Below are 25,036 nucleotides of genomic sequence, written 5' to 3'. Positions count from 1 at the left end.
GTCAGTGTCAATCAGTCAGTGTCAGTCAGTCAGTCAGTGTCAGTCAGTCAGTGTCAATCAGTGTCAGTCAGTGTCAGTCAGTCAGTGTCAGTCAGTGCCAGTCAGTCAGTGTCAGTCAGTGTCAGCCAGTGTCAGTCAGTGTCAGTCAGTGTCAGTCAGTGTCAGTCATTGTCAGTGAGTATCAGTCAGTGTCAGTCAGTGTCAGTCAGTCAGTGTCAGTCAGTCAGTCAGTTTCAGTCAGTATCAGTGTCAGTCAGTGTCAGTCAGTGTCAGTCAATGTCAGTCAGTCAGTGTCAGTCAGTGTCAGTCAGTGTCAGCCAGTCAGTGTCAGTCAGTCAATGTCAGTCAGTGTCAGTCAGTCAGTGTCAGTCAGTCAGTGTCAGTCAGTGTCAGTCAGTCAGTGTCAGTCAGTGTCAGCCAGTCAGCGTCAGTCAGCCAAATTCAGTCAGAGTCAGTCAGTCAATGTCAGTCAGAGTCAGTCAGTGTCTGTAAGTTTCAGTCAGTGTCAGTCAGTGTCAGTCAGTCTGTCAGTCAGTGTCAGTGTCATTCAGTCAGTGTTAGTCAGTCTGTCAGTCAGTCAGCGTCAGTCAGTCAGTGTCAGTGTCAGTCAGTCAGTCAGTCAGTCAGTATCAGACAGTCAGTATCAGTCAGTGTCAGTCAGACTCAGTCAGTGTCAGTCAGTGTCAGTCAGTCAGTGTCAGTCAGTGTCAGTCAGTCAGTGTCAGTCAGTGTCAGTCAGTCAGTGTCAGTCAGTCAGTGTCAGTCAGTGTCAGTCAGTCTGTTTCAGTCAGTGTCAGTCAGTCAGTGTCAGTCAGTCTTAGTCAGTGTTAGTCAGTCAGTCAGTGTCAGTCAGTCAGTCAGTGTCAGTCAGTCAGTGTCAGTCAGTCGGTGTCAGTCAGTGCCAGTCAGTCAGTGTCAGTCAGTGTCAGTCAGTGTCAGTCAGTGTAAGTCAGTGTCAGTCAGTGTCAGCCAGTGTCAGCCAGTGTCAGTCAGTGTCAGCCAGTCAGTGTCAGTCAGTGTCAGCCAGTCAGTGTCAGTCAGTGTCAGTCAGTCAGTGTCAGTCAGTCAGTGTCAGTCAGTCAGTATCAGTGTCAGTCAGTGTCAGTCAGTGTCAGTCAATGTCAGTCAGTCAGTGTCAGTCAGTGTCAGTCAGTGTCAGTCAGTGTCAGTCAATGTCAGTCAGTCAGTGTCAATCAGTCTCAGTCTGTGTGAGTCAGTCAGTCAGTTTCAGTCAATGTCATTCAGTGTCAGTCAGTCAGTGTCAATCAGTGTCGGTCAGTGCCAGTCAGTCAGTGCCAGTCAGTCAGTGTCAGTCAGTGTCAGTCAGTGTCAGTCAGTGTCAGCCAGTGTCAGCCAGTGAGTGTCAGTTAGTCAATGTCAGTCAGCCAGTGTCAGTCAGTGTCAGTCAGTCAGTGTCAGCCAGTCAGTGTCAGTCAGCCAGTGTCAGTCAGAGTCAGTCAGTCAATGTCAGTCAGAGTCAGTCAGTGTCTGTAAGTTTCAGTCAGTGTCAGTCAGTCAGTGTCAGTCAGACTGTCAGTCAGACAGTCTGAGTCAGTCAGTCAGTGTTAGTCAGTCTGTCAGTCAGTCAGTGCCAGTGTCAGTCAGTCAGTCAGTATCAGTCAGTCAGTCAGTATCAGTCAGTGTCAGTCAGTCAGTCAATGTCAGTGTCAGTCAGTGTCAGTCAGTGTCAGTCAGTCAGTGTCAGTCAGTGTCAGTCAGTCAGTGTCAGTCAGTGTCAGTCAGTGTCAGTCAGTCTGTTTCAGTCAGTGTCAGTCAGTCAGTGTCAGTCAGTCTCCGTCAGTCTCAGTCAGTGTCAATCAGTCAGTGTCAGTCAGTCAGTCAGTGTCAGTCAGTCAGTGTCAATCAGTGTCAGTCAGTGTCAGTCAGTCAGTGTCAGTCAGTGCCAGTCAGTCAGTGTCAGTCAGTGTCAGCCAGTGTCAGTCAGTGTCAGTCAGTGTCAGTCAGTGTCAGTCATTGTCAGTGAGTATCAGTCAGTGTCAGTCAGTGTCAGTCAGTCAGTGTCAGTCAGTCAGTGTCAGTCAGTCAGTTTCAGTCAGTATCAGTGTCAGTCAGTGTCAGTCAGTGTCAGTCAATGTCAGTCAGTCAGTGTCAGTCAGTGTCAGTCAGTGTCAGCCAGTCAGTGTCAGTCAGTCAATGTCAGTCAGTGTCAGTCAGTCAGTGTCAGTCAGTCAGTGTCAGTCAGTGTCAGTCAGTCAGTGTCAGTCAGTGTCAGCCAGTCAGCGTCAGTCAGCCAAATTCAGTCAGAGTCAGTCAGTCAATGTCAGTCAGAGTCAGTCAGTGTCTGTAAGTTTCAGTCAGTGTCAGTCAGTGTCAGTCAGTGTCAGTCAGTCTGTCAGTCAGTGTCAGTGTCATTCAGTCAGTGTTAGTCAGTCTGTCAGTCAGTCAGCGTCAGTCAGTCAGTGTCAGTGTCAGTCAGTCAGTCAGTATCAGACAGTCAGTATCAGTCAGTGTCAGTCAGACAGTCAGTGTCAGTCAGTCAGTGTCAGTCAGTGTCAGTCAGTCAGTGTCAGTCAGTGTCAGTCAGTCAGTGTCAGTCAGTGTCAGTCAGTCAGTGTCAGTCAGTGTCAGTCAGTCTGTTTCAGTCAGTGTCAGTCAGTCAGTGTCAGTCAGTCGGTGTCAGTCAGTGCCAGTCAGTCAGTGTCAGTCAGTGTCAGTCAGTGTCAGTCAGTGTAAGTCAGTGTCAGTCAGTGTCAGTCAGTGTCAGTCAGTGTCAGTCAGTCAGTGTCAGTCAGTCAGTGTCTGTCAGTGTCAGTCAGTCAGTATCAGTGTCAGTCAGTGTCAGTCAGTGTCAGTCAGTGTCAGTCAATGTCAGTCAGTCAGTGTCAGTCAGTGTCAGTCAGTTTCAGTCTGTGTCAGCCAGTCAGTGTCAGTCAGTCAATGTCAGTCAGTGTCAGTCAGTCAGTGTCAGTCAGTGTCAGTCAGTGTCAGTAAGTCAGCGTCAGTCAGCCAATGTAAGTCAGAGTCAGTCAGTCAATGTCAGTCAGAGTCAGTCAGTGTCTGTAAGTTTCAGTCATTGTCAGTCAGTCAGTGTCAGTCAGAGTCAGTCAGTGTCAGTCAGTCTGTCAGTCAGTCAGTCAGTGTCAGTGTCAGTCAGTCAGTCAGTCAGTATCAGTCAGTGTCAGTCAGTCAGTCAATGTCAGCGTCAGTCAGTCAGTGTCAGTCAGTTAGTGTTAGTCAGTCAGTCAGTGTCAGTCAGTCAGTATCAGTCAGTGTCAGGCAGTCAGTGTCAGTCAATGTCAGTGTCAGTCAGTCAGTGTCAGTCAGTCAGTCAGTGTCAGTCAGTCAGTGCAAGTCAGTCAGTCAGTCAGTGTCAGTCAGTCAGTGTCAGTGTCAGTGTCAGTCAGTCAGTCAGTATCAGTCAGTCAGTCAGTGTCAGTCAGTCAGTCAATGTCAGTATCAGTCAGTCAGTGTCAGTCAGTGTCAGTCAGTGTCAGTCAGTGTCAGTCAGTCAGTGTCAGTCAGTGTCAGTCAGTGTCAGTCAGTCTGTTTCAGTCAGTCAGTGTGTGGTACTTTAAAATTTGGGACCGCGTAGGAGACAGGGCCCTACCCCTGTCTCTTCCGGTATTAGCGAACCGCGAATGGTCAATGCGGTATGTACAAGTGCTTTGTATAACATTTCATCGATAAATGCACTATGTATACGATGTTACACATTGACTTCTTGGGTTCCATCTTAGAGCGGTGGCCATCTTATGGTTGCCCTCACATAGGCTACACATTACGAACAAGTACGGGCCTTTAGAACACATGTGCCTTCCTTTGACTTCTCTGTGACCTGTGCGACTTGGCTCCACCGCCCCGGGTCAGTTTGGTCCCACGGGCTGCCCGTCCTACGCCACCTGTGATTAGCATCAGGGTTTGACACACCATAAAGCCTCTTCATGAACACAAGCCTCCGGCTAATCTCTTTCACACCTGACTCTTCCTGCTTTATGGCTTGTTTTACAAACAGGAGATGCCCGTGTTTATTGGGGCCTGTTGATATCTGATGTGGGATCTGAGCCTCGCTGGGTAAATAATTGTGGGCTGGCTTAACTGGAATGTGGGATGGTCATCATGACTCTGCCTTTTCGTTTGTAATGAATACATGTGAATGACCATATCGTAAAACGAGGAATGTGGGCCTGAAGCATGATATTTTGTATTTAAGGAGAAGCCCGTTTCTGTAAGGTTAAGCAGTCTCCTGAGAACATACATTGTGTTGTACTTCTCAGATACCTGTAATTGGTCTGCAGCCAATAAATCGATCTTTGACTTCACCTAGAAGACTCTGTGTTTCTGTGGGTCTGAAACAGGAAGAACTCGAAGTCTTAGGGTGTGTTCCCCTGCACCGCTGGGCTTTAAAAACCCAGTACTTCAGTTGGCGCCCAACGTGGGGCGATTTCAGCGGTACCGGTCCAAGCCAGAGGTTCGTGAGGAGCTTTGTGTGGAAATTCCGGAGGAAGGCCGCCACTTCATCGACCCCTGCATGTCGACGTGGTCCAAAAGTCTTTTCTGCGAGGTTCTCCGCGTCCCGACGGCTACGAAGGACTGCTGCCCAGATTAATCACCTTGTTTTGGACCCTTGACGATTTGGTAGAGCGAAACAATCGAGAGAGTCTTCTGGTGACGCCATCGATCATCAATATTCAGTTAAGTATAAGTGGAGCGTCTCCCAGTTTGTTTGGTATCCTTCGGGAATTTTGTATCCTTTGGGATCGCTTTGATTTGGAACTTGCAAGTGCCAAAGCCAGAGGACTCGTGTATTCACGAGACTATCGTATTCGATAATCCTTTGACGTTTGAAACTAGACTAGTGAGCGAAGATGCCTGGTTCTAGTGTATTTGGAAGATTGTTTTGTTGGGGTTGTAGAAGGGATTCCCAATTAGAGGATTCATGTCCGGTTCCTCCAATTGGAACTCCAACTTAAGAGCTTTATGTCAAACATGGCGTGGTGTGGAAATATGGATTTTTCTGGTCAGTTATGTCCCCTATCTTGGACCCCAACGGTTCCATGTGCATGTCACAAGTACATGTATGTTCCCTCCAGTTCCAGTTATGAAGACGCAAATACATGTGCGTCCACCGTCAACATGTCCTTTGACAGATCCGCCATGTATAGGCCGGATATCCCATTCCTAAATATGAAAGGCCATCGGCTTTATATGGTTCACTTATGCCACTTTTCAGTCCAGGCAAGTAGGCCCTGATTCTGTCATCAAAACTCCTCTTGCCTTCTGCCTCTGAAAGCTCCAGCCCGAGCCTGCATCTGTGACCATGAACTTTGTCTCATTCTCTGCGCGGCTCACGAAGCCTGACATCAGCTTACTCTCTGCCAAGAACTGTATTTCACCTTCGAATTATCTGCCTCCCCCTCAGCCGATGCATTCCTGCCTAGTAGTTTAAGTAAACATTCTTCCAGTTACCAAGCAAAAAGGCCCATCTTCTCTGTCCTCATGCAAGTAATTCATAGCCCTGTTACCATGGAATATTCCTACCCCCTCGCATTCAGTGTAGACACTTAGACGCTTGTACACGCACGCACAGTCAGTATAGAATAGATTCTGTCCGAGAGTCCCTCTTTTATGGATAACATAGTTCTTTAAACATAGGATGTTAGATATGATTTGGGATTAGGTTGACTTGACCCCCCAGACTTCTCGTCTCCACATATAGAGCTAAATGTCAAGTCCCCGTCACCCCCTAGTTACACGTCAATTACACGTCATACTGCTGCGCGCGCATCAATGCCAAGTATTATCTTATAGATCTACCTATGTATTACATCATAACCAATCATGTTCCTTTTTACTCATTATTACACCCATTTTCGGTTACGCAGACCATACGCCAATGTCCTTATCAATTGTTACGCCTACTGTATTCACTTCCTTATAATGTATGTACTATAAAAGTTACTTCTTGTCAATAAAGTATGTACTTCACTTCCTGAACCCCCGTGGTGATGGAACTTGAGGCATCCGATTATAATCGATTATTGGAATAAAGCCCATTCCGAAACTCTAATATCACGGATTCTGCCTCTCATTTTTCTGAGCTATTTTATAATGTTTCTGTATCAAATTCAGTCCCGGTAAAGGAATTTTTATTTACCACATGATGGCGCCCGAACAGGGACACTTTCTCATCTCACGCGCCGGCGGTGCGTTGCAGGCCCGGTCTCCTGCCACGGCTGGACGGACAATAACGCGTACCAGCAGGATTTCCTGTATCTCCCTCCGGTTAAGCGGGGGCGACTGAGACTGCGATCAACACCCAGACGAGGCGGTGAGAAGTGCGAAGTATCCCGACCAGAGCCTAGCTGAGAGAGCAAGATCCGAGGTATACAGAGACCCACCAGTCCGAAGTCAAGCCCAGTGTCCGACGAGTCGAGTCGAGTCGAGTCCAGTCCGGTTCAAGTTCAAGTTACTGAGGCCTTCCGTTTCCGAAGCTACCCGGTGAGTACCATTGCTGGGGAGGCATTTCTGACGTGCACATAGGTTGTGCCGGTCAAGACGGGTTTGGGTACACAAATCCGGTCTGCACTGTTTTAGCAGTGTATCTGTACTGTTTAGCAGTATATCAAGTATTCCGAAGTATTCCGAAGTATCTAGTTATTGTCTAGTTATTGTCGAGAATTAAGCTTGGTGATTAGTTATGCAGACGATCATCATTGTTGTTTCAGTTAAAGGTTTAATGTTAAATGTTTAAAGTGTTTAAGTATGTTCTGTATATCGTGGTATGAATGACTGTTCATTATCGTGTTTATTGTATTAAGTCTGTTCAAATTCAAGTATCAGGTCAAAATCAAGTATAAGGTCAGTTCTCAATATGCCGCTCTTTTCGAAATTAAGACAGATCACTACCAGAAAAGGGGTTCTCGAAGAAGCCGTCCCTATTCCTCCTAGGGACACTCCAGGGCACTTTATGTATCACAAACATGGCTTAGACGCTATATTATTTCTTGATTTATGGGTAGACTATACCAAGGGATTACCAGAAAGTCAGAGGTGGCCCACAGCGGGGACCTGGGATGCAGAGTGCATCATGAAAGTCGAGGAAGAGTTATGGAAAAGAAAAGTCAGACAGTCACAGAAAGACGCCGTTGAATTATGGCGTAAAGAATCACATAGACGAACAGAAAAAGCACGTAGACAGGAAGAGAAGAGTAAAGAGAATTCCAATAAAGTTCGAGAGAATCTATTAATTGAGGAAGGTATCCGAGTGAAATCAGAACAAGTAGACAGACAAAGAAATGCCCTTATGAATGGTATGTATCCCCTTCTGGCCGAAGGATTACCTAAGGCTACTCCAGAGATACCGAAAGACTTGCCACCCCCATTATTCCCAATCAAGGTACATCCTAAGGGGCATCCTAGAACCGCAGAAGATGTTTTTCTTTCCTCATATTTAGATGACGCAGCTCCCGAGTATGCTAATTCCGCCCCACGTAGACCGCATACCAGGGAGGTCCAACGCCAAGATCCAGCACCCGTATCCCTGCAGCAACAAATCGAGTCACAAGTTCCGGCAAGCACATCTGTTTCTGCATCTGTTCCTACAAGTACTTCTATAGCTGAGTCCACACCTATAGTTGCTGTGTCACGTTCGACGAATCCTTTCACACCCGACGCCCCAGACGGGGCCACGGGAGGTGCTACCAATATTTTTTCTACGCCACCTAGAATAAATAAACTTATTTTCCAAGAGTCAGCGCATTCACGTACACCCAAATTCGTAAGTGATCGTACGCTTAAGGAACTTCTTATAGATTGTAGATATGACCCGGTGCTCGGTAAAGAGGACGAAATGATCCTGGCATCATTACGTATCAGACGAGCCGCAGGGTATTTAACGAAGCTACCAGGAATGACTGCGCATCTAGATAAAATATATCATTTTGTTCAAACAGGGCGAGATCCAGAATGTATTAACAGAGCTATGGAATACCAGAAAGTAGAGATACAGGGGGAACTGTTGCGTTTCCTCATAAACTGTGTGATCAGAAATCAAGACCGACCGGGGGTAGATCCGGAAGCAATGAAAATTCTTACAAAATGGAGCCAGAATATATCAGAAGGGAGACACGATAAGAAAAATTGTATAATAGCCATGTGCCGAAAGATCCGTAAAGAAATAGAACGCCTACATGAAGAGAGATTAGAGACAGACGAGTTCGAGCAAAGCGAGGAAGAAGGGTCAGGACTGCCCGCCGGACAGTCAGACACCATAGCCTATGTAGGTAGAGGAAGATCTTGTAATAGGAATCAGACTAGATGTCATACTGACCCAATACGTCCAATATGTCCAGATAATGACAGAAATTTCCAAATACCTATAATTAACATAAGGTCTAACGAGCATTCGTTCCAAACCGCCGACAAACTACTCCGAGAACGAAGGGGTTATCATTTTCTCGATTCTATGGATGAACAAGACTTAGCGAGGGCAGCTGTTCATTGGGTGGACAGTCCCGGAAAATATAGTGATGAGACAGTAGTACGCACATTTTTGAATCTCACCCCAGATGAGCAGAGGTTAGCTGGGATTTATATGATTCAACAACTCATTATACTATATCAGAGTCAGCATTCGGACCCTGGTCCCTTACCTGACATATTGACTGAATTGCTTATGAATAAATGGAGAGGTCCAGGTACCAAATTAATTAAAGAAATTCTAGTATCTAGAAAGCAGTATATTCTTTTTGTATGCTCAGAGCATGTCTCATTGCCTGTCAAGGAAAGAACGACGTATCACCTGGATAGACAGAATCCCTTACGAGAAGTACACCCAATAAAAGGCGAGGACAATCAGTTTAAACGTGTATTTGTATATACGCCTATATCGAAAATAGAATTGTTAGAAATGAAGAAAGTAGTACCCAGTCATGACAAGGACCCAGCGGGTTTTCACCGAGAAATTAAAGACATGTTACTCATGGGAGAGTATACCTACCCCGACATTATGACAATATTAAAGGTGTTGATGCCTGCTGGCATTTATGAGAAACTCAAGGAAAAAGAGTGGGAGGTAGGTGATCAAAAGATAGAATGGTCAGCATTAGAAGCAGAAGAAAGGGCCCGAGGTCCAGGTTCGGGGCTTGGGGACAAAACTAAAGCACTACCAGGTCTACTAGTACAGGTACTGCCACGTTTATTAACTACGAAAAAGGAAGATTGGGGTACAATTTCAGCCTGTAAACAGAAGCAAGAAGAAGACACTAGCGATTACTATGCCCGATTCGAGAAATGTTTTGGTATAAATAGTGGCATAAAAGCAAGTAGCGAATCATACCCGCATCTGTTTGTAACAAAATTAGTGGAAAATGCCCTGCCCCCAGTAAAGAATAGAGTATTAAAATTCGAAAGTACCTGGCAAGGTAACACTCCAACACAAATGTTACAAATGTTACAGTACCACCACAATAGAATTAAAGAGGAACAAGAACATGAACACAGACGCATGAAAGACACGAAAATGAAAATGCTAGTTTCCCAGACAGTTCCAGCTGAAGGACATAAAAAGGGTATGACACATTCCGATTCAGCAGGACCTGTAAAAGGGACATGCAATTATTGTAAAAAGCCAGGTCATTACGTACACGATTGTCCAGTGCTAAAACATAATATCGCCATAGGTAAAACACAAGAAAGATCACGGCCACTAAGACAAGATCAGAATGAACAAGGAGCTACGCAGCATGCCCAGGCCATGCCAGCCGCACAACAGCCAATACAGTTTGTGCCAGCTGCACCACCGTTGCCTGTTGCTGCCACACAGACAACAACACGACAAATGTATCAGACTGCACAGTATGAATATCCGGAGTATCAACGTTACGCATGAACTAGCCTAGAGAGGGAAGTTGACTTACCCCTTATCGAGATTCCTGTAGATCAAGAAGGACCTTATGTACATAGTGAATTATTAGGTCAAGATAGAAAATTTTTACTCGATACAGGGGCAAGTCGAACAACTATAAAACGAAGTGAAGTCCCAGGGGCACCCCTCTCAGGCTCACAGAATATTTCCCTTGGTTTTTCAGGAAAACCTATTGTTAATGAAGTGTCACAGCCTCTTCCACTTACGATAGGACCTCTGACCCGAACTACAGATTTATTGCTTACTAAATCATGTCCAGAAAACTTGTTAGGAATAAAAACGTTGAAAGCCCTAGGAGCCATAATATGTTGTTCTCCGGAAGGAGTAAGGTTGTTTTTACGTGATTTTAAAGGTCACTATGTATCTAGAGACATGGATCCCCGACTGCAGACTTTACCTACACATCTATGGGCACAAGGCCCTACTGATGTTGGTTGCATGAATATTACACCATATCGAGTCACACTAAAGGCAGGAGTGGTGCTACCACGAATGCGACAATACAAGTTACCACCAGATGCTGTAACGGCTTTACTACAAATCATTGACGAGCTTATTGCCCAAGGAGTAGTTGTAGAAACAGACTCCAATGTATGTAATTCACCGATAATTCCGATTCTTAAACGAACAGATCCTACAGCTCCGCCAGTATATCGATTGGTTATTGATCTGCGCGAGTTAAACAAATGTATTGTGCCACAATTTCCTGTGGTCCCAGATATCTCGTCATTATTGACAGCTATTGATTCCGAAGCGACAGTGTTTACTGTAATTGATCTCAAAAATGCCTTTTTCAGCGTCCCAATAGATCCGGAAAGCCAATATTTGTTCGGATTTAGTTTAAATGGGCGTAGCTTTAAATTCACCCGCGCACCTCAAGGATTTACAGAAAGCCCCAGCATCTATAGCCAAGCACTGAAACGAGAACTTGACAGTATCCACATGCCGGTTAACACTGCCCTGCTTCAATATGTCGATGATCTGCTGATCACCGCTAGAAGCGAACCCGAATGTGAGAAAGCATCACTGACAGTTTTACAATTTCTAGCCGAAAAGGGGCACAAGGTGTCCCCTTCTAAGCTGCAATTCTGTGTCCAGCGAGTTATTTATCTTGGTCACTCGCTGTCCAAGGAGGGAAGGCAGCTTACACCCGACCGCATTCAGTTAATTGCTAACATGTCAATACCCAAGACACAGAAGGAGGTGCGGGCTTTCATAGGCCTCACTTCATATTGTAGACAGTGGATCCCTCAGTATGCATTTCTAGCAAAACCACTCATTCAATTGACAACACAGGAGGCAGCCACACCGACTGTTCTCCCTTGGACTCAGGAACACACACAAGCTTTTGAAAGCTTAAAGAAAGCTTTATGTCAAGCACCCGTTTTAGCAACGCCATGTTACAGAAAACAGTTTACACTCTTTGTTACAGAACGCGAAGGTACGGCCTTGTCAGTACTCACACAGGAACAAGCAGGAGCACACAAACCATGTGCTTATTTTTCTAGTACATTAGATCCCGTAGCTCAGGCTTTGCCTGCATGCCTAAAATCAGTAGCAGCAACAGCTTTAGCAATCAGACAAAGCGATGCCATAGTGTTAGGACATCCATTGACAGTTCAAGTACCACATGCAGTAGAGGTTCTTGTAAATAGAACGCAAACACAACACTTGACTGTAGCGCGACTTACAGGATACGAGCTTACATTGTTTCAGCCACATATAGAAATCAGACGCTGTAACACATTGAATCCTGCCACACTTTTACCAGTAGTCGGAACAGACCCACTAGCCCATGACTGTATTGAAGTTATTACAATAACAACAAAACCCAGACAAGACTTAACCGATGTCCCATTGTCAGATCCAGACCTGACCTTGTATGTAGATGGTTCATGCATGAGAACAAGTACAGGAGAGTTAGTAGCCGCCTACGCAGTCACAACAGATACTGAGGTCATTGAAACTAATCGTATAACTACTTTGTCAGCTCAAGCCGCAGAACTTATCGCTCTGACACAAGCCTGTATTCAAGCCATGAATAAAAAAGTCAACATATACACTGACTCACGTTATGCATTCGGAGTTGTACATGACTTCGGCGTGCTGTGGCGAGAGAGAGGTTATTTAACTTCCCACGGTGCCCACATTCAGCACGGACCCCTCATTCATGCATTATTAGATGCAATACATCTACCCACTGAAATATCAATTATGAAATGTAAGGCTCATACGAAGGTTACTGATATCATTTCCCAAGGCAATGATCTAGCCGACAGAACAGCTAAACTGATTGCTCAAACTCAAACCCCCGATATGACAAAGACAATAGTCCCGACACCGACACATTGTATGACAGTTAAAGATCCTACTCTTGACGTAATTGACATACAGACACATGCTACACCAGACGAAATAAAGAAATGGACTGAATTAGGAGGGATCCAAACGGACCAAGGATGGATGATGAAGGAAAGGTCTGTATGGTTCCTTCCTGATTCAATGGTCCAAGTCATAATTAACACTATACATAGTCCAGCACATTTAGGAGAAAAAGCTATGCTAGACAGCATTCAACACATTTGGTTCAATAAACATTTACGAGCAGCAGCAAAACAAAAGGTCCGTACCTGTATGATCTGTTGTCAGTTCAACCCAGGAAAAAGCGTTCCCGTAGAACAGGGTGGATTTCATACCCCTAATCATCCTTTTGAAGTACTCCAGATGGATTATATCCAGATGGAACGATGCAGAGGATTCAAATATGTTCTCGTAGTTGTCTGCGCTCTGTCCCGTTGGACGGAGGCATACCCGGTTTCAGATTACACTGCCCCGACTACTGCCAAACAGTTGGTTCGAGAATTCTTCCCACGATACGGTTTACCACGTGCTGTTTACTCAGATAACGGCCAGCCGTTCTCATCCGAATTAATGAAACACGTTTCACTTCTGTTAGGATATCAGTGGAAATTCCACTGTGTCCGACATCCCGAGGCAGCAGGTCTCGTAGAAAGACATAACCAGATACTGAAAATTAGAATGTCCAAAATATGCAGAGAGAAAGGTGTCGACTGGGTAGTAGCGTTACCAGTTGCACTCTTTTACATGAGAATGGTAGCACACTCTCGAACAGGGCTATCCCCGTATGAGGTGATCTTCGGTAGACCACCGAATATGTGGGGGACGCCTATACCACGCAAAATAACTGATATTGACTGTAATATGCTGACAGATTACTTGGCTTCCTTGATGTCTGCACTACAATCTTCTCGTTCACAGGTAGCTGCAGCCTTTCCCGACAACACTGAGGTGAAACCCCATGACGTTGTTCCGGGTAATCTTGTCTTTGTGAGGAATTTCGACCGAAAGACTCAGCTGGAGCCCAGGTGGAAAGCACCCAAGTTGGTCCTGTTGACCACAAGAACAGCCGTGAAGATCGAGGGCCGCAAGGGCTGGATTCATTCAAGCCACATCAAGAAATTTCATGGACTATCTTCGGATATAGACATTGTGCCCTGCACTCCCTCACAGACTGATACAAAACTCCCTTTTGTTGAACCTAACAAATCTGAAAATTACAAACTAAAGCTTAGGCCCAACCAGTCGAGCAATTTGATTGTTTAAGTCCTCTCCAAGGTGAAGCGGTTGAATTGTCTCTGACATGTATCCCTTGGACCTGAGTAGAGAAAATACCCGAAAAATGTTGAAACGACAGGCGTATTGTAAATCACTGCGTAGCCACTGCATAGTGACATTATTAATTTTGTTTTTATTGAGTCTTTTAATAATTATTACAAGTATGTTGTTGCACATATATTACCCTATTTCTAGACATGTTTATAATGTTGCTGCTGAACATTCTTTTAGTGACTTACCTCCGCATGAATTGTCTTATAGACTTGCGCTGCGCAATAACACTTTCATTAGTATGTTACATCATTCCCATCAGACTAGTAATGCCACCAATTGTTGGGTGTGTGGCCGACTCCCTCCCTATCAGAATTATGAAGGAGTCCTGCCTTTCTTTCCACATCCATTTACACATAATGGCTCCTGTGGAGCATGGTTTAGCTTAATTAATTCCATAGACTCAGACACAGCAGTTTACCAAGATCATTGGGTATGGGGAAATCTGAACCTAGCTTTACTCAAGGTCTGTTACCCTGACAAGGAGGGTCGCCCCAAAAGAACAGGAACTGATCTAGAAAATGAAGTATATGGATTAGGTAATTTTACACCTAATCTCATGATTCTAAATGTCGTATCTGAAACTGAACTAGTCTTACCCACCATGTCAGTATTCCCAGCGAGGGGTGAATTATGTGTAAGAAAGGTTGGTTCCATACATATGGGCCATAGTAAATGCACTACTATGGTAGAATTCAGTGATCAAGGAAAATCTTCATTTAGAGCTTCTCGCCACTCCTACTTTATATGTGGTCAGACTGCATATATGCGTCTACCCCTAGATTGGGATGGTACCTGCTACATTGCATTCCTTTTGCCACCTGTTTTCCTAGCTCCTCCTGATTATTATAGAAATATTCATTTAGTACACAACAGAGAACGGAGAGATCTCCCCATTGTCGATTACACTGAGACGGCATGGGACAAGTATGTAGATTTTAATAAAGGCATCTTTCCCTATATAGGTACTGTTACTAATAGTAAGCTGATACGTAGATTAACTAGAACCCTTGAAGCAGTAGTGAATGAGACTATTTCCGCCTTAGGCAATTTAACGGAAGAGCAGTCTGCTATGCGGATTGTTGTGCTTCAAAATCGTCTTGTCCTTGACGTCATCCTGGCTGATAGGGGCGGAGCTTGTAGGGTCATCGGATCAAGCTGCTGCGTATTCATACCAGAAAATTCGCCATCTGTATATAAAGCCATCACTCGCCTTCATAAGATTGTAAGCCAGATACACCAGAACCCAGGCACTTGGACTTGGTCCAGTTGGTTTTGGAATGCGGTATCAGCCTGGGGATGGAGAGTTTTATCCTTCCTAGGTATTGGCCTTCTCATACTATTCAGTTGCTGTCTATGTCTACAATGTGGACCAGCAATTTGTGGTCTGTGTGCCACATCGTGCATTCCACATCAAGATTTTCATTCAAGATCCCGGAAGAAGAAAGAAGAACAAATGATGCTATATGAACAGATCAATGGATTGATGAAGATTGATATCTCTTGAAGGGCAAGTAGGGGACAAGGAGGGAATGTGGAAATATGGATTTTCTGGTCAGTTATGTCCCCTATCTTGGACCCCAACGGTTCCATGTGCATGTCACAAGTACATGTATGTTCCCTCCAGTTCCAGTTATGAAGACGCAAATACATGTGCGTCCACCGTCAACATGTCCTTTGACAGATCCGCCATGTATAGGCCGGATATCCCATTCCTAAATATGAAAGGCCATCGGCTTTATATGGTTCACTTATGCCACTTTTCAGTCCAGGCAAGTAGGCCCTGATTCTGTCATCAAAACTCCTCTTGCCTTCTGCCTCTGAAAGCTCCAGCCCGAGCCTGCATCTGTGACCATGAACTTTGTCTCATTCTCTGCGCGGCTCACGAAGCCTGACATCAGCTTACTCTCTGCCAAGAACTGTATTTCACCTTCGAATTATCTGCCTCCCCCTCAGCCGATGCATTCCTGCCTAGTAGTTTAAGTAAACATTCTTCCAGTTACCAAGCAAAAAGGCCCATCTTCTCTGTCCTCATGCAAGTAATTCATAGCCCTGTTACCATGGAATATTCCTACCCCCTCGCATTCAGTGTAGACACTTAGAAGCTTGTACACGCACGCACAGTCAGTATAGAATAGATTCTGTCCGAGAGTCCCTCTTTTATGGATAACATAGTTCTTTAAACATAGGATGTTAGATATGATTTGGGATTAGGTTGACTTGACCCCCCAGACTTCTCGTCTCCACATATAGAGCTAAATGTCAAGTCCCCGTCACCCCCTAGTTACACGTCAATTACACGTCATACTGCTGCGCGCGCATCAATGCCAAGTATTATCTTATAGATCCACCTATGTATTACATCATAACCAATCATGTTCCTTTTTACTCATTATTACACCCATTTTCGGTTACGCAGACCAAACGCCAATGTCCTTATCAATTGTTACGCCTACTGTATTCACTTCCTTATAATGTATGTACTATAAAAGTTACTTCTTGTCAATAAAGTATGTACTTCACTTCCTGAACCCCCGTGGTGATGGAACTTGAGGCATCCGATTATAATCGATTATTGGAATAAAGCCCATTCCGAAACTCTAATATCACGGATTCTGCCTCTCATTTTTCTGAGCTATTTTATAATGTTTCTGTATCAAATTCAGTCCCGGTAAAGGAATTTTTATTTACCACATATAATGAAGTATGGATCCGATACACCAGAAAGAACGATGTTTTAAAATGGCCCCAAAATGGTAGTTTCGATACAGATATCTTAGATAATTTGGAAGTTAAATTGTTTAAAAATAAAGCCCGGCCAGCGATGTTTGATTCTTTCCGCCTATGGCGAAAGGAAGCCAAACAGAAGGAAATTAAGCTAGCGAAAAGGAATAAGAGAGAAAGAGGTATATCAATGATGCAAGCAGCTGTGCAATTTAAAGATAATGAGGAGTAACAAATGAATGAACAGTTACATAGACAGCGCAAACTAGGGATCGATAAATGTTACCCAGTTTTGTCACCCCTTGTACAAGATGAGACAAAAGAGAAAGAAAAGGATTCCCTAATGTCCCATTTGCTAAGTTCACCACCCCCGTATGCGCAAAATGCCACAGCGCCTCCACAGCTCGTGAATGTGCAGCCTCCAGGTAATATGCCGCAGGCCTTCCCACAGCCGCCAGCTCCTCCTCGGCTGGCTCCTATCCCTACAGCGCAGCCCTCTCAAGGGCCGCCAGTTTTGTTACCTGTTGCCCCTGCGCTTCCTGCGACTTTGCCTAGCACATCAGCTGCCTCCCCTGGTGTTCTTTCTTACACTACCCAGGTACCTGTATCTGCATCCTCTTTTCTTCCCTCTGTCTTTCCGCCCGTTTTCACCTCAACTTCACCTTCAGCACGACAAAGTCTAGCTAATGTAGTTACTAGTTTAATGTCGCCTCTCTTTGGGTCATCTAGTGTGACCCCTGGTTTACAACGTAAGCAATTGCGCAGTCAGCTGCCTGGTCCTGAAGAGAAGGAGGTGTTAGATCATCTGGCGCGTAGGTGGATTGGTTTCCCTTCACTCTATGAGGTGGAATCAGTTGTTAACGTTTTTCACCAATGGGATGCCCCGAAACAGAGGTATGTGTTTGACAAAATGTGTGAATTCCTGTCCTTTACTGTCCTTCAGGAATAGCGATTGTCAGCAATCATTGTTCGAACAGGAATTCCCTGTGGGGAAGAAGGTAAAAGCGCGCCAATATCCGATGCGTGAGGTTCCCCCAGTTTGGAGACCTGCTGATCCAAATGCTGTTCCACCTGTCTTAGCACATTTTCAGCGTGTTTGGGTGCATGTCCCTTGGAAACGATCTGAAGTAATAGCGCTTAAACAGACATTGCCTGACCCCCGTAAAAACCCTGCAGGATATTATAAGTAGTTATCACAAACTGCAGACTCATGTGTCATGAATCTGGCTGATATAGATATGTTGTTCGGGAATGTGGTTCCACAGCCTTTATGGGGATCCATCCGTAATACCGATCATGCTGTAGAACTAGGGGGCACATGGGCTAATATCGTTGCTGCAGACACTAGACAAGTTGGTGGTGCCAAGCCTGACCCTTTGGTAGCAGAACTCCCTGGTAGAATTATTGCATACATGAAAACTTTAATGCCCGCGATGCCCGTGAATTGGGATAAACTATCCGCATGCAAGCAGAAGAAAGATGAGACAGTGTCCGATTTCTTTACAAGGTTTGAAGAAACATTTATCGACCACAGTACTGAAGGTGGCCAACGGATATTTGTTGATAAATTTGTGCAGAATCTACTTCCCGAGTTGTGTAAGAAATTAAAAGATTCAGAAAGTTCTTGGGCTGTTTCCTCTTCAGCGCAAATACTGGCTACTGCACAGTATTACGAAAATAGAGATAAAGACGAGAAGGATAGAACAGACAAAAAAACGAAAGAACTGAAAACGAAGGTCCTTTTACAGCAGGCTTATCTGCCACGTGGAGGACAGAATAATTATAGGCAAACCCAAGGTATCTATCAGCAACCCCAACAGTTTCAGAATAACCAGCAAATGAATGGGTATTGTGAGAAGTTGGCCTGATATGTAGTGCTCACTATTCTAGTGATCACTGTGTATCATTCCAAACGACCCTTATTGATGATTGGTTGCAAGTCAACCTTATAGACCAGCTATCCTAGTAGCGTGGATACGAGCAGTCTTAGGCTAAACTCTAGAGGGCGTGTTAAGCCAGCTGTTTACCATCACATATACCCCTTGAACACCAAGTGAAAGGACACCACACAAGTTGTTACGAAAATAAAAGGATATTTATTTATAACAAGACTACCCTGGCTCTTTATGAGTCAGGGAGCTAAGCACACTACAAAACTCTTAGGAAAATACTTCAGTTGCACAATTTACACAAATGCCCGAGGGGCACGAGAAACCATCTACACTAACAGTGAAATGCGAATGGTTAGAGTCTGGAGGTACTGATTCCGGAGTGTTCCGATCAGTGGGACTAAACGAAAAAGGACCTGGACACTTGTAGAGCGAACCTGCGATGGAGCACCGAGATGCTCGAGTTACCTAGCCCGGAGGCTGCGGCTGCGTGAAGTTCGGCAAGATGTCGGGAGTCCTCGTGTAGTCTCAGGAGCCTGAAAGAAGAAGTTGCTGGCAGGCGACCAGTGACGATGTTCAGAGCGATCCAAGCCTGGATCGGTGATGAAGGAAACCTGAAAGCAGAGGGGACTCAGTTCTCAACCGCTAGCCAGCGATCGTGTGGGTACCAGGGGGGTACCGGCTGAAGTCACCTCGACCAGGTGAGTGGGTGACATCGGACTCGGCTGTTCCTCGGACCAGGAGGCGCGGCGGCGACCAGGATGGAGGGCGAGCTGTCCCACGAAGGTGTCTGCTGTCGATGATGCTGGGCCCAGGAAGGGGCAGCGGATCTTGGCAGTGGCAACCCAAGCGGGGGAGTCAAGATGGCGTCGGGAGTGGACCAGGAGGGTCCGTGGTACTCCTCTGTTGAAGGGGAGCAAGAGCCAGTCTGGAGCAACCAGACCGGTGATGCAAATAATCTTGGAGCGTCGTGAAGAGGGCCACAAGCCGGTCGGCAAGTGGTCGGACATCGCTGGGAACAGCAAGAAGCGGAAGGGCCCCCACGCAGATCTCGTGGATGCTGGGGAGACAGACTTCGATGCTGGAGCTGCTCAGGGTTTAGGGCTTCTCAAACCCTAGGTGCACTCACTCGAGGGTCCCTCGGTGGGCGTGCTAGATAAGCGTCGTGCAGGTTCTGAAGATAGCCGGTCCCGCAGGTCTCGTCACACCTACGACTCTCAGCTGGGCTGATGAGGTAGGTAAAAGGTCAGAGATGGCAGGGAACTCGGGTCTCGTCGAGCTGGGCAGTCTTGATCCGTAGGAGACGTACAGCAAACCGCAAGCGCTTAGGTGGTGCCTGCTGGTGCAGGGTGGCTACTCCTTAGCCACAAGGGAGAGTCTTCAGAAATAGTCAAGAGTTCCTTTCGTGGAAAGTGGTTCGTGATTCGGAGTTATCCGATTATCTGATTATCCAATTTGGGAAGGGGACTCGCTCCTACCTTTATTCTAAGAAAAGGGGCTGGCCCGTGACTAGGTTCTACCTATGGGTGGAGCCAGGAGGGGGGTGGTTACACCCCTATCCTTTGTCCGGCTTCGCGCCAGCTCAGGGGCTGGTGTGCCCCCGAAACTGGTTTGAGCCGGGCTATGCACAGTGAGCACCGGGGTGCCACTTGCAATCACCTTCCTTTCAGCCCTGCCTACCTGGGATACACAAACCCTGTCTGGGATGGTGCTAACACCGCCCTCGACAGGAAACCCTTTGTCCAAGCTCCCCTTGCTGGAAGGTCCCCCAGCAGCAGGAGGTCAGACTTGTGTCTGGTGGCAGCATCCATTTTGTGATGCTGAGGCTTGAGTCAACTTTAACCGGGGTTCAAGGTTACTTCCATGTCGTGTCCCTCTAAAAGGGGGGAATGCTAACCCCGTCGCCAGGACTGGCGAGGGGTTCGTATTCCCATTCGTATGACACCTTACTCGACATGTGTAGGTGATGTGATGCCAAAGTTAGCAAATAACCGCAAGGATTATAATGCATTAAAAGTAGTTGGCCCGCGTCACCATGGAACGTCTATTAGGACTTGGTTCCGCAAGCCGTCGACGGGCTCAGCTCGCGCCAGAGCACCGTCCCACATGATTCCCTGCACTCTGCCTTCAGGATTGATAAGGCCTGCTATAGGAGTGACTGATAGGAATCCATGTGTCCATTTTAGGGTTTAGGTGTAGGAATACTACACCTACAGCAACGGGTGATTACACCACGTGGCCCCAGCTGTCGTGCAGCCAGTTGTGTCAGATTTGGGCGGCCATTCCAGGGGTGGCATAATACATGCTTCAGCCCCTGGTAGGCCCTGGGTACACCGATGCCCTGGATACCTGTGGTATGCTGAGACAGGGACTGACACGGCGGCCCAGTTCCAATTAGTGGATGCACCTAATGTACATGTGTGTTAATTTCGAGAGAGAACAGCTAGGCTGTGGGTCTGATTGGCAGGCCCACAGCCGGAGAAAGTCGTAAACCAATGAAGCAAAAGCAAAAAATCTGGGTGATCATAGGATTGCAGACCCTACTCTCCTACATGACCCCCCCCCAAACTTTGGGACAATAAGCTAACCTTGACCAGGTGAGTCTTCTTGCTCTAAGTGGAAATACCTGGAGAGCCCATCTGCATTGCCATGATCAGTGCCAGGTCTATGCTCCACTGTGAAGTCCATCCCCTGTAGGGAAATGGACCCCCTAAGTAGTTTGGGGTTTTCACCCTTCATTTGATTTAGCCACAAGAGGGGCTTATGGTCGGTCTGAATCTTGAAGTGAGTGCCAAACAAGTATGGCCTCAACTTCTTCAGGGCCCAAACCACAGCAAAGGCCTCCCTCTCAATAGCTGACCAATTCTTCTCTCTGGGGGTCAGCCTCCTGCTAATAAAAGCTATGGGCTGGTCATGACCATCAAAATTCAGTTGCGATAGAACAGCTCCCACACCCAGCTCCGAAGCGTCTGTTTGGACAATGAATGGTTTGGAGTAGTCTGGACTCTTTAGGATAGGTGCTGTGCACATGGCCTGCTTTAGGTCATCGAATGCCTTCTGACAGCTTGCTGTCCACTGAACTTTTTTTGGCATCTTTTTACTTGTCAGGTCGTTTAGCGGAGTCACAATGGATCCATAATTTCTGACAAATTTCCAGTAATAACCAGTCAGGCCCAAGAAAGCTCGAACCTGAGTCTGGGTGGTTGGAGGAGCCCAGTCCTGGATGGCCTGTATTTTGCTCTCCAATGGTTGAACCTGGCCTCCACCTACAAGGTGGCCCAGGTATACAACCTGTGTCTGCCCTATCTGGCACTTGGTGGCCTTGATAGTGAGGCCTGCCTTCTGCAGGGCCTCTAACACTTTCCTCAGGTGGACCAGGTGATCCTCCCAGGTGGAGCTAAAGACAGCGATATCGTCCAGATACGCCGCACAGAAGTCGTCCAACCCAGTGAGAACTCGATTCACCAGCCTTTGGAAGGTGGCAGGTGCATTTTTCAAACCAAAGGGCATTACCACGAACTGATAATGCCCACCCGGGGTAGAAAATGCTGTTTTGGGCTTGGCCTCCTCAGCTAACCTGATTTGCCAATACCCAGCTGTCAGGTCAAACGTACTTAAGTAGTTGGCCGAGGCCAACCGGTCGATAAGTTCGTCTGCTCTTGGTATCGGGTGGGCGTCAGTCTTAGTGACCGCATTGAGACCTCTGTAGTCCACGCAAAACCTCATCTCTTTCTTACCGCCCTGGGTGTGAGGTTTCGGCACGAGCACTACGGGACTAGCCCAGGGGCTCTCCAAGGGTTCAATGACTCCCAGCTCCAACATTTTCTGCACCTCTGTCTTGATGCAGTCTCTGACATGATCAGGTTGCCGATAGATTTTACTCTTTACGGGCAGACTGTCCCCAGTGTCGACCTCATGGGTACACCACTTGGTCTGACTGGGTGTCAGAGAGAACATATGTCGAAAGGATTGAAGAACCTGTTTACAATCCTCTTGTTGATGTCCAGAGAGGCTGCCACAAAAGACAACACCATCTACTGATCCATCGTCAGGGTTCTGAGAGAGCAGGTCTGGGAGAGGGTCACTCTCCTCCTCCTGTCCCTCATCTGTGGCCATGAGCAAGCCCATGCCCTCCCTGTCGACATACGCCTTGAGCCTGTTTACATGGAGCACCCTGTGGGGGCTCCGGGGAGTTCCCAGGTCTACCAAGTAGGTGACCTCTCCCTTTTGCTCAATGATCGTGTGGGGCCCAGACCATTTGTCTTTGAGTGCGGCTGGGGCCACTGGCTCCAGCACCCACACCTTCTGTCCAGGCTGGTACACAGTCAGGACAGCCTTTTGGTCGTGCCAAGCTTTCTGTAATTCTTGGCTCGCCTCCAGGTTTTTAGACGCCTTTTCCATGTACTCCGCCATCCGCGAGCGGAGACCGAGCACATAGTCCACAATGTTTGATGCCGGCTTTCTGAGAGGTCTCTCCCATCCTTCCTTTACCAAACAAAGGGGTCCCCTTACTGGATGTCCGAACAGAAGCTCAAAAGGGCTGTAGCCAACCCCCTTCTGCGGGACCTCTCTGTAGGCGAACAAGAGGCAGGGTATCAGGACATCCCATCTCCGCCGAAGCTTTTCAGGTAGTCCGTGAATCATCCCTTTTAGGGTCCTGTTGAATCTCTCAACAAGCCCATTGCATTGTGGGTGATAGGGTGTGGTGAACTTGTAGTTGACACCACATTCCTTCCACATAGCAGTCAGATATCCCGACATGAAGTTTGCACCTCTGTCTGAGACGACCTCCTTAGGGAAGCCCACTCTGGAGAACACTCCAAGTAGGGCCCGTGCCACCACAGGTGCTGTAGTGGTCCTAAGGGGAATAGCTTCAGGATACCTGGTGGCGTGGTCCACCACCACCAGTATAAACTTGTGCCCTGATGCTGTCTGGGGTTCCATTGGTCCGACAATGTCGATCCCCACTCGTTCAAAGGGTACCCCCACCACTGGTAGTGGTATGAGGGGGGCCTTTGTCGTGCCACCTGACTTACCACTGGCTTGGCAAGTGACACAGGAGCGGCAAAACTCCTTCGTATCTTCGGACATGTGGGGCCAGTGAAAGTGTGGAACAATTCTGTCCCAAGTCTTATTCTGGCCTAAGTGACCTGCAAGGGGAATCTCGTGGGCCAAGGTGAGAAGGAAACCTCTCAGAGACAAGGGGATGACCAGCCTCCTGGTCGCACCAGGTTTGGGGTCTCTTGCCTCGGAGTACAGGAGTCCATCGTCCCAGTACACTTTGTGGGTACCTGTGGCGTTCCCTGCAGCCTCAGCAGCGGCCTGCTGTCTGAGGGGTTCAAGTGAGGGGCAGTCTAACTGTGCCTTCCCCAGGTCTTCCCTGGAGGGTCCCCCTGAGCCCAGAAACTCAACCTGACCAGGTTCAAGCTCTTGCGGCTCAGTTTCCCTCAGTTCTTTAAGGTCAGCCTCCTCGGAGACTTGATCCACGACCTGGGGCAAGGGGGAAGGCGAGGCCTTACCCTTACTGCTCCTTTTCTTGGAAGGTGTCTGGTCCGTTCTTCCAGGATCCAGCACCTGTTCAGTGGGGCATCTTTTGGCCTGTGACCTGGTCACAGCAAGGACATGTGCTGGCAAGCCTAACATCTCCATGTGAGTCCTCTGCTCCACTTCTGACCATTGTGACGTTTCCAAATCATTGCCCAACAGACATTCTACGGGGAGGTCTGAACTAACCACAACCTTTTTCGGGCCACTTACCCCTCCCCAGGAGAAATCAACAACTGCCATACTGTGATTGGTAGTGACGTTGCTGGCATTGGTCACTAGGTAACTGGTACCTAGCATGATCTGTCCAGGGTCCACGAAGTTAGGCGTCACCATGGTGACACTGGCACACGTGTCCCTGTAGGCCTGAGCCACTTTTCCATTTATCAAAGGTGTCTGTCTGTATTTGCCCAAAGTATTGGGACTGGCATCAGGGGACATATCCATATCCCCTGTACAGACAAGGACGGCCTGAGTGAGCGTGCCGACTAAGTCGTCACTCCCCTCGGTTCCCAAGGTTAACCCAACTAATGCCTTGGGAGGCGCACTACCACTGCTGACTGTACTAGGGGGCGCAGGTGCCTTAGGGGCTGCAGTGGCAGGAGTTTGCCCTCCTTTCTTGGTGCACTCACTAAACCAGTGAGTCTTACTTTTACAGTATTGGCACCACCTTTTTGACTGGCCTTCTTGAGTCTTCTTCTTCTGTGAAGCCTGACCCCCACCCTCTTTGGTTTGTTGGGGACCTGTCGAAGACTTCTGGTCATTTTGTTCGTTCTTGTTACCCTTTTGGTCTGCTTTCTTCTGACCACCCTGGTTCTGATTCTGGTTCTGCTTGACCCTTGTTCTGACCCATCTGTCTGCCTTCTTTCCCAATTCTTGGGGAGAGGTCAGATCCGAGTCGACAAGGTGCTGATGCAACAATTGGTTCTGACAGTTGTTTAAAATCTGTTCTCGCATGATAAGATTGTACAATCCTGTGTAATCAGTAACCTTGCTACCCAGCAACCAGCCTTCCAAAGCCTTAGTGGCACAATCGACAAAGTCAGCCCAATCCTGAGACTGAATTTTCTGGGTGTCCCGGAACAGCACCCGGTACTGTTCCGTGGTTAAGCCGAACCCATCAATCAGTGTGTTCTTCAGGACTTGGTAGTTGTTAGCATCCCCAGCTCTTGTAGTGAGGAGCTTGTCCCTTCCTTTACCTTCAAAGGAAAGCCACAGTATAGCTGCCCACTGACTTGGGGGGACGCACTGGACAGTGCAGGCCCTCTCCAAGGCAGTTATCCACTTGTGGATGTCGTCCCCTTGT

This window comes from Triturus cristatus, chromosome 4_1, assembly GCF_964204655.1.
Source record: "Triturus cristatus chromosome 4_1, aTriCri1.1, whole genome shotgun sequence".
Taxonomy (NCBI): domain Eukaryota; kingdom Metazoa; phylum Chordata; class Amphibia; order Caudata; family Salamandridae; genus Triturus; species Triturus cristatus.
The sequence above is the reverse complement of the archived record's forward strand: the minus strand, read 5'-3'. Positions refer to the sequence as shown.